This window comes from Leptopilina boulardi, unplaced genomic scaffold (assembly GCF_019393585.1).
Source record: "Leptopilina boulardi isolate dan_hultmark-lab unplaced genomic scaffold, ZJU_Lbou_2.1 LbouV2_303, whole genome shotgun sequence".
Lineage (NCBI taxonomy): Eukaryota > Metazoa > Arthropoda > Insecta > Hymenoptera > Figitidae > Leptopilina > Leptopilina boulardi.
The window spans coordinates 307631-320658 of record NW_026137867.1 but is presented as its reverse complement, the minus strand read 5'-3'; the positions used below and the strand labels follow the sequence as shown (position 1 = coordinate 320658).

Here is a 13028-nt window from a genome sequence, read left to right as displayed (position 1 = left end):
TCGCTCGATCTTAATTTAGATTAAGATTTTAAACCGTGGAAACAAAAATATAGAGCTTTGCAGCAAAACGAGTAATAGTTTGTTTTACTACCACCTTGGAATCGTAAAATTCATTATATTGTCCAAATAAACTAGCATTTATTCTCTGCCTTTATGGCTTGCCCCTTTTAACAAATTTAACGTAATCTTGACAAAAGTATCCAAACTTTTAAGAATAAAAAAGTACGTCATTAAAAAAAAAGTCTTTTTCAAATATAAATAAAGCGGATAATTGTATTTTAAGAGGGCAAAAAAAAATTTACGCTCTCATAATTCTCACTGAATCGAATCTACAAAAATTGATGAAAAAAAAAAAAACGGTAAAAATTTTGTACAATAATTTTTGTATATTACGCCGATACATTTGTACTGTGTGCAATTTAAAATGTCGGGAATATTTCATTAAACTTGAAACACATTATAAATATATGGAATAATCATGTAAATTTATGGAATAAGGAATATAACGGGGTGGAAAAAAAGCAAGTTTTGTTCTACAATCTCATATAATATAAGGAAGAGAACAGTAAAGTGAAACAAGTTTATATCCTCTTTGTACATCTGACTTGACTTTAACAAGAGAGACACAGTAACCCTTTAGAATTACGTTACTTTTAGGAGGATTCATATAATGGCGAAGAAAACTGGTTAGCAACATAGGTTTCATCTATCCTTGTATGAAAGGAGGGGGATGGGAAAAATGTCAAAAAAGAAAGAATATAACGCGTGATCTGCGTTGTTCTCTCTCTCTCTCTCTCTTTCTCCCTCGAGTTTTAAGATATAAATTCTTGGCACGAAGCGCGTTCGTAAAAGCATTACGAATATAACGCAATATCTGAAATACCCAGAAAAGTTCTAACGTCGCGGTAATAAATTTTTATACATTTTAAGTTAAACTTAATGTACGTGTGTGTATATATGTATATGTGTGGCACTATCCTGGCGCACTATACTGACACTCGTTGCAGAATAAGTTTAAACTTGGTTCTATAGCGATTCTAAAGCGAACGTAACGCGCCGAAATGTTCGAAATCGAGTTCTAAAAGGATCGTGGACACATAACACAAACACCAAGTCCGAAGCTCGATTTGTTTATCATTCCACGAGTTTCTTTGATAGTAAAACCAGGAGCTTTACCAGAATTTTCTCTGAATATTCTGTTTACGTTCCTCTTAAATGAACAAACAGAATTGATGAAAGTTACTTCTTTAAACAATTAAGAGCTTTCGTTGGAAATATATATATATATAAACCACTCTTGTTATTTATTCCCCTTAAAAATTACAAATTGACATGTATGATCAAAATATCAAAAATCATTTAATAGAAAACATAGGACATTTGTGAAATTCATTGAAATTCAACGTCAAGAGAATGTATATTTGAAACATTAATTATTCAATTTCTATGACATCAAATCGTATACGGAATTTGCAATTGAAATCGGTCATCCGATTATTGAATAATGAAACTTGATTTAGTTAAGCCTTGTATTGTGCTAAATGGACGAGGTGGATTTGAATTAATTCTTCTAACGAAATGTTTATTCTGTCTCGCAAGTTATATATATATATATATATACATTCCGTACGCGACTTGAAATTATTAATTAATGTTAAATTAATAATATTCATGAATATTATGATAATTTGACTGGTGATTGATAATATATGCTTTCTAGTTTAGTTTTAATGAATAATTTACTCTTATAATAAAAATCTGCTTCACAATATTAAAAGTTACGAAGAGAGAATAATAGTTAACAATGAAAACAATGTTTTTTTATCCATATGAATAAAGTAAAAAAAAAATTCGATTATTCTACTAAAATCGTCCCTTGCGACATCTACTTTGCGACTCGATCAAAGTCGCGCAAGCGAGCGTAAAATAAATACAGAGCGCTTTGAAACTCGGGAAATACACCACTGGGAAAAGTAATCGAACGTACAGTTCTTTTTCACGAGAGAATGACACCTTTTCAAGCTTTTACGACGAGAATTTGAATCCGAGAGTAAAATCGGTTGCGCCACACTCATATGAATCCATTGAAAAAAAAACCCTTGGAAATTAAATAATAGAAAAGCCGGCTTTTGAAATCTCGGGAATTTATATTCGTAAAAAGTTGGATGCAATAAATCATTTTGTCCAATCAGACAAGTATTACGCACGAGGGTATTCGATATTTGATGGTATAATATGTGTCGAAAAATTCACAATAATTAGTGGTTTCCCTTTTGCATATATACAATGTCTATCTGTCAAAGTAAATTTTTAATTAAAACAAGAAAGAAAACCAATAATCGCCTCAATTACTTTTATTTCACAAAGTCAACGGCATTTGTGTTTGTTCATTTTGTTGTCACTTACAACGCTTCGCTCACCGACGATTCAATTACTTTTTCAGTAATTAAATCGGCGACCGCGTAAACCGGTCATTTCCTCTTTCGCTACTTTACACACTTCACAGTTTAATTGCTACGAACCACCAGACAGAGACACTCTTGAAAAATGGTTGCAAAAAAAATATATAAATTTCTCTCTCTCTCTCTCTTCTTCAAAATAATCGCAAGCACGTTTCTCTAGAGACAATGTCACTCTGCAAATTATTGTCAGTCAACTATTCTCACGAAATATTAAATAAAAGTCACATATGGTTGGGTCTTTATATAGATTTGTAGGAAAAAAAAACCCGGACTTTTTTTTTGATAGTTATTCCATTGTGGGAAAAGCGGTATGCGATTGGGAAAAACAGGAGGGTAACATTTGATTGATCTTAACTTAATATTCTATTTTTATTGATTCTACTATATACATATTTGTGTGTATAATACACATTAAATAACATTTTGACAAAGCATTGGATTATTAAAAAAAAAAAAAAATAACTTTTTTCACTGGTAAAATTAATCTGATGTCGTGTGTCTAAAAAAAAAAGTATAATCAGAGGGAAAAAAGGGTCTCTTGTGCATATTTTGTTTCAGTTAAAATGAATTTGAAACTTTGGCGAAATTAACGCGTTGGAAGTTCTCACTTATGAGCATTCCATACGCTCAAATGTCAGCGTGGTTTCTAAATTTATAAATACACGACGTTATCTGGTTTCTATCAGAGAGAACTTTAAACATTCTTATATGGGAGCTTTGGTTTGTTCGTCTCTCGCGCATATAAGACTCAGGTTTCTTAAAGAAAAACAGATGTTATAAAAAATATATTAGAATTTATATTCAGTTTTTAAAATGTTTTTATTTATATATGACATGTTCCGCGAGGGGATCATAAAAAAGTTAAAATTTCAGAAAGTTTATTTTTGAAGAAAAAAGGTTTATTTATACATTATAAAGAAACGAATATCTAGGGCAGTGCAATTAAACGATACGTATTTGATATTAAAATATAAACATACATATGCAACTTTAATGGTATATATGCATGTTTAATAATACGATATACCGTGTTTCAAAAAATGTTGTTTTATTCTTTTTTGTTTTTGAAAAAGTCTCTCCGTATTCAAGAATTTATATTTACCTGCATTTTTATCTGCATTTCCTTCGGGGAAAGTATTTTCAAGCGTAGTAGATATTGCCTCTAGACAGTGCAATTTCAAAGAGGAAATTAGAAAAGAGGGACTGATATTTAGGTCTCTTGTGATAACAAATCGAATTTGTTATTGTAAATGTTGAAAAGTTACTTGGGTGTTCTCCCATGAAATTGTATATTCTGTTTGCCCGAATTGTGTGTGTTTATTTAGCCTACTATAATATGCCACCCGGCGACAGCAAGCCACAACCATAACTTTCTGGGGTCCCAAATGTCCATTATTCTACGTTTATACATTCTTCTCTTTTCTACGAGGTCGCCACTTGACTTACGATGTGTCCAAATGGTTGACGTTAAAAAACTCAGTTAAACTGAAATTAAATTCCAGAGCGTCACAACGCCTCTCTGCTGCTTCTCGGCGTGCTGATTTAGATTCCACCATGAATCAGCCAACCGGCGTTTTTCCTTCGACGCCATTTCCTGCTTTTACTTGCACGCAGCCTCAACTTTAACCCGCGTTTAACACTATTACTACTTGTGTTGTATGTATGAGCCGCTTCCACGAAATCTCTCTCCCATACGAAATTCTCCCCCTATTATACTGTCGTGTGTACACCCTATATAACGAACGATCCTCCTAATAGCTTTCCAAAACCATTACCGTTTGGTTTATGACCAATGAGAAAAATCAACATTTAATCCTCATAACCAGTAAAAGGATATAATCATACATTTGAAATGTTATACCTTGTTATATCAATATCAATTTACAAAACTGAATGCGTTAATGACATTTTTATACCTTCTGCATTATGTTTCTCATGTATACCTATGTTTACTCTTGAAAAGTGGAACGGAAGTGTACATATTTAAAGGTGAGAAACCGCTTCTTTCATAACTTTATATACTCACTTCAAATTAGGGGAGATTCTACGCTAATGGACCCACTGTCCATGAACTAACTTCCTCATAACTAGAAATTATAACATTACTTTCAAGTAGCACCAAAAAAAAAAAAAAAATACAATTCTACCACTTGTACTAGTTTTTATCCAATATTTAACATACATAGTCTGACAAAGAATTTTCTAATGGAAAAATATTTCCTATTTATGTTACAGGTGAGTCCTAGTTTGAACATCTGCTTCTGCCTTTTCTGTCACCCTCTGTTGAAGGTAAATTTTTATGACTTTATTAACTTCAGCGAATAGAATTTTTCATACAGACTTTTTTTTATTTACTTTCTATTGAAAATTATTATTTATAAATAGTTTATTTTAGAATAATATTTTTAAAAATTTTCGATTGCAAAAGTAATTCAAGTCAGCAAAAAAAAAACAGAGTAAGAAACTTGAATTTTTTTGTATTGCTTAAAAGCAGTTCTTAAAAGTAGGTTATTTCTCTTGACTTGGAAACCAGTCTTAAGCCAATTTTGGAACTAAAATAATTTTCTGTACCGTTTTCATAATGTGATTATAATGTGATCACGAAGTCGTTATGGAAGTTAAGATGACACTGATGTTAATTACATTTGAAGGGAGAGAGAGATATATCTATTCTAAATATTTTTTTTTATATGTAAAATTCTTTTTTCAAAATTTTAAAAATATATCTTAAATGATAAATAGTAGTATCTATCAACTTTTTTCCATGTTTATAAATTAATATTTTGGGGTGACAACTTTTACTAATTAAATATAATCTTTTTTTTTAAATTGCATATAATTTGCTGTTAATCGAATTATCGCAACTCGATTTCACAAATTTATTTCATTCTTGAAGAAAGATGAGCGTATCTTGTTGACCTAGTTTAAAATTTTCTCTCTATACTTAATTAAACAGTGGATCGATCACAACTGCGACAAGTGATGAGAAAATTTTCTATAAGCCGATCAATTTTTTTTTTTGTCACTTTCTTCCTTTCATCGCACGAAACAGATTATGATATTCAAAGGAATGAAAAAAGAAATGGTGATTCAAAAATTTCCCTTTTTTATCGAAAATTATATACTGCGCACATTGAGTGTTTAGCACACAAATACTTAACTATTAACATCATCCATGAACAAATTTAAAATGAAAATCATGTCAGAGAAAAAAAAATCCTGTCATATATCATTTATTAAAGCGTAGCATCATTTTTTATAATTCCAAAAGATGAGACTTTTTTTTTTTGAAGAAAAGAGCGTGCTTCCTTTTATTATTCCATAACGAAGCAAAAAATTCGTGTATATAGGTAAAGATGCCACGTGGGTCAACTGCTGGTTTTTGGTTTATATATTGGTTATATTTTATATTGAGAAAATATATATTTGTGAAGGTATATAGAGAGAGAAACACACACACATACACTATGTGTGGCGAAGAGACCTTATACAATCTCTCTCGCATCTTGACCTGACTCGACGACAGCTGGCCACCATTGTTGCCACGTCGTTGGGGAAAAATTTTTCAGTTCTCTCTTTCTCTCTCATTTCTTTTGCGGCAAGGAAAACTTGCCTCGCATTAACCACGCTAGATATCACTTTCTGGGAGGTAAAGATTAGACACCTAATGCATCAAAACGCCAGCCGTTCGCTGCACGTCATCCCCCATATTCTCTACCCCTCTTTCCCCCATTGCACCGATCGCTCCTCCGTTTAACGTGCACTATACACCAACAACCGATGGCGATTCAATATAGCTATATATACCTCACGTCCTCGAACAAAAGACTTTAGCCACACAATACCATTTACTCAATGGTATTATCTTTTTCAATTAATAGAAAATCGAATCTCATAAATTATAAATCGTGAATTAATATTTTTTTTTTTTCAAGTGATTATGATACTTTTTTTTCCTTGAAATTTGATTCTAATTTTTATTCGTACACTGAGAAAAAAGTTTATTTGATTCAAATAATCGGTTACTTGACTATTATCAAATAAATATTTTTTTGTATCAATTATTTAATTAGATCGCATTTGTTTGAAATACAGAAATTATTGATTCAAATATACAGTTTATTTAATTGAAATAAAAATTATTTGGTTTAAGTATAGATATTTATTATTTGATAATAGTTAAGTAACTGATTATTTGAATCAAATAAATTTTTTTTTTTTTTTATAAAGAGAAAAAAAAGCTATAAGAAAATTAATATCATAAAAAAAGTTGGTAATTTTTTTTTTTTGTCGGACAGTATAATGCTAGTTTTCATATAGAGCTTGTTTGCATTATTGATTCAAGATTAAATATTGTGGTTTAGATATTGTCCGCGTGAAAGAAAGTACTATTTTACTTTCCTATGATTATGCAAATTGCTGTTTCACAAGAAATAATTTTTTTTCCAACGAGCAATTTTTCACGCTCTCTTCTTAATAGTTGGTGATGAATCTATGCTAACATTGTTGCATTCTTTTTTTGAAAAACAAATTCTTTTGATGTGTTTGCAAATATTTCATTTTTATTGAGTGTAATGCTTCCTTTCAATTTTTCTCGACGTTTTAGGTAAATGATTTTTCAAAATTGTAAATTTAAAATCAAATTTTTATTTATTTACCACAATTTTTTTTATTTAACAACAACATTATTAATGTTAAATATAATTGCCCGTATACTTTCAATAAATTAATTTTTTTTTATCATAATTTTAAAAGAAAATTTCGAAAAAATCAAAAAAGGATTTGTTGATGTTAGTTTTATTTGACGTTTATAGTTTAATTGGAAAAATGTGAAAATGTCAGGGAAAGTTACATAGAGGAAAAATGGTGTAAATTAACTGAAAATATACGATACGGGAGTATAGTTTACAGGATAAACAAATCGCGGGTGGTCGTGCATTCTCTCTCTCTCTCTTTCTCTCTCTGCCCTCATTCATCTGTTGTCGCTCAAAGCATATTGGAAGCAAGTGTCAAAATTGCAAGGAATAAAAAATATTGTAGAATTGAAAAACGAGAACTAATCAATATTTCATATGTGAGTTATTATTTTTAATAGGTATTGACTTTTAAAAGTACACTTTTACTTTTAACAATCAAAACCGTCAATTATTGGCTTTATATTGTTTCGTCTCTTCTATTTTTCGTTTTTATTTTTTTTTTATTTTTTTAATAACTCATATCACGCTTTTCACATATTCGCTGTGTATAGTTTTTGATCTGATAAAAAAAAGATGAATCCTGACAAGTGGTTACATCTCTTTATACATACTTATGATCTGATAATCAAGGACGATGAAAATCGCAATAAAGATAAAAACAAGTTATGTTTTGCGTGCGCAGAATATTCAGAAAAGTTACGGAAAAGATATATATTGAGTCCGTAAGCAATAAAATCTGAATTTCTAATTTAAATACTTGTGTAAGCTTGGGAATAAATATAAAATTCAAGAGTTTAAAGTCAGAAAATAAACAATGTATTTTGTAAAACTGATTTAGTTCTTGGGAAAAATTTTTTTAATGGTGGAACAGTGATTTAAAGAATTTGGTTTCTTTTTTTTTTTTTTTTTTTTGACGGTGTCACATTACATTCATAAATTATGATCAAAAGACGACGTAGAAAGTGAAAAGTCGTATCAGAGAAATTATCAGTGAACAGTGGTATGCTCCAAGTTTACTTTGATCTTTCCCACTTTGTTCTTTTGAAATCTTTTGCTGAGTTGTCAATAGCAGCAACCCCTCCGGAGCTCACGGAAGTAATATACGATTATGCAAACTGGGGCGAATACGAGTGAGAAAGAAGGGAAAAGAAGACACGAGCAGACGGAAATTACTGTAAGAATAATAATCTTCGTTTTTCTTCTGTAGGGAAATGAAGTGACTCGAAATGAGCTTTCTTTGAGGAGTTGCACTGGTCTCTAACTTACTACTGCTTTCTCTCTCTCTCTTTCTCTCGTACCTTCCTAAATTCATGAAAAGAATTTTTTTTTTTTAATTTCATCAACAAATCCTTTGAAATGATTAGAAACATTCAACTCACTGGGAACCAAATGAGTTTGCAAATAGAACTTGAGGGATTTAAAAAAATATAAGAGAGAAGGAAAATCTTTCAACTTATGTTAATGCACCCTCGGTAATTTCAGAGCAATATTTCATCCCTCGAAATAAGAATTCATTTAAAGAACTCTTGAGAGCCTCTTAAAACATCATGAATTGAAATAATTCAAGTTGTAATTAGTTTTTATTGTTCCTTGTTGTCTTTTATCTTTTTGTCTTTATTTTTCTGACTCTTATCAAATTCTGAATCGATTTTGTATTTAAATTCTCTCGGACGCCCTTTTTAAATCAGTGATGAGGGAAGAAAATCGTCATAAATAAATTCGTATAAACGCGCGCGACCCCCGTCGAGAGTAATGCAAATCTTATTAGAAACGAATCTAATGCAGTGCAGGTCACCCTTTATGTCTGCGTGCGAAACGAACGCATTTGCATTCCGTACGGATGCGCCGAATGCATTAGCATTTGAATCTTAAAACAAACTGATGTAGTACATACCCACCGGGAGCATTTCTGCTTTGCATTTCTACGGCTCTTTTTCCAAGTTGTGGTTTTCACATGGCCTTACGAACCCAGGGAAAAACGAGGTCGTAAATAAAAAATTCCGATCGTGCTCACACTATCCCGTTAATGAAACAGCATAAGTCACAAACCAGAAAGAAAATTATTGAAATGACATCGTGCCTCAATTTTTACATTATTTTTTTTTTAGGACTCTATTTAATAAAATTATATTTTGGAACCTGTGAAAATTTTTATTTTACTTTTCTTTTTTTTCTCAACGTAATAAAGGCAACCCTTCAACTCTCAACGAGTTCATGCTTCTATGATTGCTCAATGACCTCACGCGAACCACATTCGTTAGGAGCAATGCTATTCGTCACGTTATTAGTAGTGCATACGTAATGCCACATCTGTCGTTCGCTCAGAAACCGAATAAACAAAGAAAAAATCTCACCCCCTTATAATGCTCTCACGTTTTTTTCTCGCCCAAAGAGAAGTATTTCATATTGCTGTTTTTTAATAACGAAAATTCAATCTCACAAATCACGATAATTCATTATTTCCTGAAAATGTTGAGAATGCGGGCAAAAATGTGACCGGATGGTCTTAATTGCAACCCAGTAGACGTGCACAAAAGAAAAGCAACCTGCTTTAATACACTACTATAACTCTCTCTATATAAAGTTGCTGAATATACACGTACATGTCATATACTTGCCTCTATGTCAATTTAATGCTCTCGTGTCTTATTAATATGTCGGAAGTGAACCTCATGTCAGAAATAAATTCGTCTTTGTACACTCAGGAAGTTTAGATTATGAATGTTTGTTTTACAAGTCGAAGAAGAAGCTAGCGTTAATAGTTCTTCCTCGAATTACTTTATTACAGTTTCCTCGCGCTCAGATGAATGAAACTTTTTTTTTTTTTTTGTTTACATCATAAAGGGACAGAAATTCTTTTTAAAACTAATTTTTACTTAACAAAATTTTTGGATACTGAATTTTTATTCGTTAGAACTTTTTTAAAACGCCGAATTTCTATTTCTCCGAAATTACAAATGATCGTTCTGATTGGTCAATTTTAAAAATCGCGTTAAAATCTTTGTTTGTTCGGACTAATAGAAATTCGGCGTCTTAAGAATTCTTATAAAAAATTCGATATCTAAAAATTCTGTTAAGTTAAAATTTGTTTAAAAAGAAATTCTATCAAATTCTTATTCGAAAAATGAAAATTCATTCTAAAAAATAATAATAAAATTCTTTGCCTGTTCAGTTGACCGTTATCGACAAAAAGCGACAATTCGGTCGCTTGGTGGGAACTATGGGAAATACATTCTATAGCATACTGGAGTAAAGATAACCCAGAGTAGTCAGAGGGTTAAAGTCAAAATTCTAATCAATTTTTTTTATGGGATTTAAAACTTGTTATTGAAAAAGAATGTTAGATATGTTTAGATTAAAACGTTTATTATTAAAAGAATGTTTATCATTTTGGGAGAAAAAAACAAGACTTGAAATAATAAACAGTTTGATAGTGCTTTTGAATTATTTTAACTGATTTAGAAAGATGACTCTAGTATAGAGACTATAAATTAAACTTGAATTTTATTTGTATTTTTTTTTTCAAAATTTTAGAATAGAAAAACAAAAAATAAGTTCTTGTCACAACCGACAGGTTTGAGATTTGTAATAGAAAATGTTTAGACTGCCAAGATTCTTTTTTATTCTCTCTAGGCATTTGAAAATATCTAATCCTGACAAATCAAGTCTTCATCAATTTTCAATGTAAATCCTTTTTGCTGACACATCACCTTTTGCGATAACAAAGGGGAATTAAAGAAATTCTTTGCTGATAGGTTTTTATTTGTTTAATTTATATTTTCGTAGCATCACCTTTGCGGAGCTTTTGAGCAATGTCGGTATACTGATCAGTGACTTTTGATGCGTCACGCACGTTTATTATTATTCACTTGTGCATATGACATTGTTACTGTCAGACATGTTCACAAAACTAAGAAAGAAAGAGAGAAGACGATGTCCATTCTGCTCACGAATTAAGGGCCCATTCGTTCGTCGACTCACGTTTATAGCAGAGACGGAATAAATTCAAGAGGCATATATGTTCCTCTCTCTCTCTCTCTGTTCCATATCACCTTTTCATCACACTCCTTCTCTTGATTATAAATATATATACTATTTCTCTCTGTTACCGTGTGTCCACAAATTTCCTGTCTCGACGAACGCGAGACTAGAAAATTTCAATAAAAATGCCGATCACGACCTCCAAAAAGTTGAATGAAACTCGGAACATAATAACGGAAGTATTTCAACATTATCTGCACATTTTCATTTTAAAACGATTTATGAATCTAAATGAACTTTTTTTTACATTTTGTATTTTTTTTTTTTTTATAGGAAATAAAACACAAATAATTTTCTTGGAAGGAAGAGATATTTCAATAAAATAAATTATAGAATTTTAAGTGTACTCTTGGCTACTAATAGTAGCAAATAAAAAAGAAAAAGAGGAAATGAAGTGCAATACTAAAAATGGCTGATAAATAGGAAAAATATGGATATAGCAGAATTCCCTCTCATTTTTCCCGTTTAAAGTTGTTCTTCACGAAAAACTGCATACGATATTAAAGCGATGCGCCTCATTGACTGTTGCAACTTTTGTTCGTACTCTTTTTTTCCTTTTTTTTTTTTTTGCATTTTAGTTGGAAAAGTTTGTGTTCCCCACGGTAATTGAGAAAACCGGTTTATCTCATTGTTTACCCTCCCGGTATTGTACTGACAATGAAAATAAAGTTTCCCTTAGTTTCCTTTTATATAGTTTAGGCGTCCAAGTTTACGGGAATTTGCATAAAATCCTCGAAACATTAATCGAAAACACTTTCTTTAAAGAAAAAAGAATCTTTTTCTAAAAAAAAAAGATTAAACCTTTTTAATTTAGTTTATTTACTTAATTACTTCTTCTTTCAAATTAAATTGACACATTTACAGAGAGTGGAATTCGATTAACTGTTTATTTTATCGGTACGATTAGTTGAATAAAAAAAATTTTTGAGAGTCATCGTGAAATTTTTGTACAAGCCCTTCATGTTTACTCGCGTGGCATTGACATTGGAATAAAAGGTGGTTTTGATGAAGTGATATGAATCAAAAATGCGCGCCTACGTATATAGACCAAATGATAAATGCTAATCGTGCATAAAAGCTATATAGTCCCCCTTTCGTTATTTCGAAGACCCCAACTTCGAGAGAGAGAGAGTGTGTGTGTGTTTTCTAAAATGCAGGACGAATAAAAGGCAGACCTTGAGTGATGCCTGGCTGCCTCTGTGCCTGCCATATGCCGTTTTGCTCTCATCCGCTTTTGGTTCTTCAACCTTACATATATAGGTATATATAAAATTCGATCGCCTCGACAGTACATTGCGCGAGTAACAAAACAATTGTAATAATAATTACCGTTGCAATAACAATAACGCCAATGCAATGATTGCAACAATAACCCTCCTTTGGAGCAGCTGCTACACTCTCGTTATATTATGTATTGCATATTATATACATTGATCCCTTCAATACTGTTTCAAAATTAAATTCAAGAAAAAAGAATTGTTTCTCATGGGAAATTTCGAAAAATATACAAACTGCTATAGGTAAACAAAACGATTTTTGACAAAATCATTTTTTTCTACTATATAAACTTACGTCGGTGAAATTCACGTTTATGTTCAACGATTTTTAAAAGAAAAATTATTTTTCTATACAAATTATTACAATTTTTTTTTTTTTTTTTGAAAAAATTGTTGCAATGTTTCTTGATAAATAAAATAAATTTGTAAGCAAAAAATTTTTATTATTTTTCACGTAAAAATTTTTTTTTTTAATATCGTTGATCATAAACGTTGTAAACTTCATCGACGTATAAACTTTTCGGAATTTTATTTTAATATTATTTTATATT

The 13028-nt window shown here is 30.8% G+C and overlaps 1 protein-coding gene across 3 annotated transcripts in view; it reads left to right on the top strand.

Moving 5' to 3' along the window:
- LOC127282972 (uncharacterized) overlaps nt 1-13028 on the top strand; it is an 81709-nt gene that overhangs the window by 21579 nt on the left and 47102 nt on the right. For 2 of the 3 annotated variants that reach the window (XM_051307587.1, XM_051307586.1), the window contains one exon: nt 4698-4751. The exons of the other annotated variant lie outside the window; for it this stretch is intronic. The gene's annotated coding sequence lies outside the window, so the exon portion shown is untranslated. The remainder of the gene's footprint in view (nt 1-4697; nt 4752-13028) is intronic. 3 annotated transcript variants of the gene reach the window in all.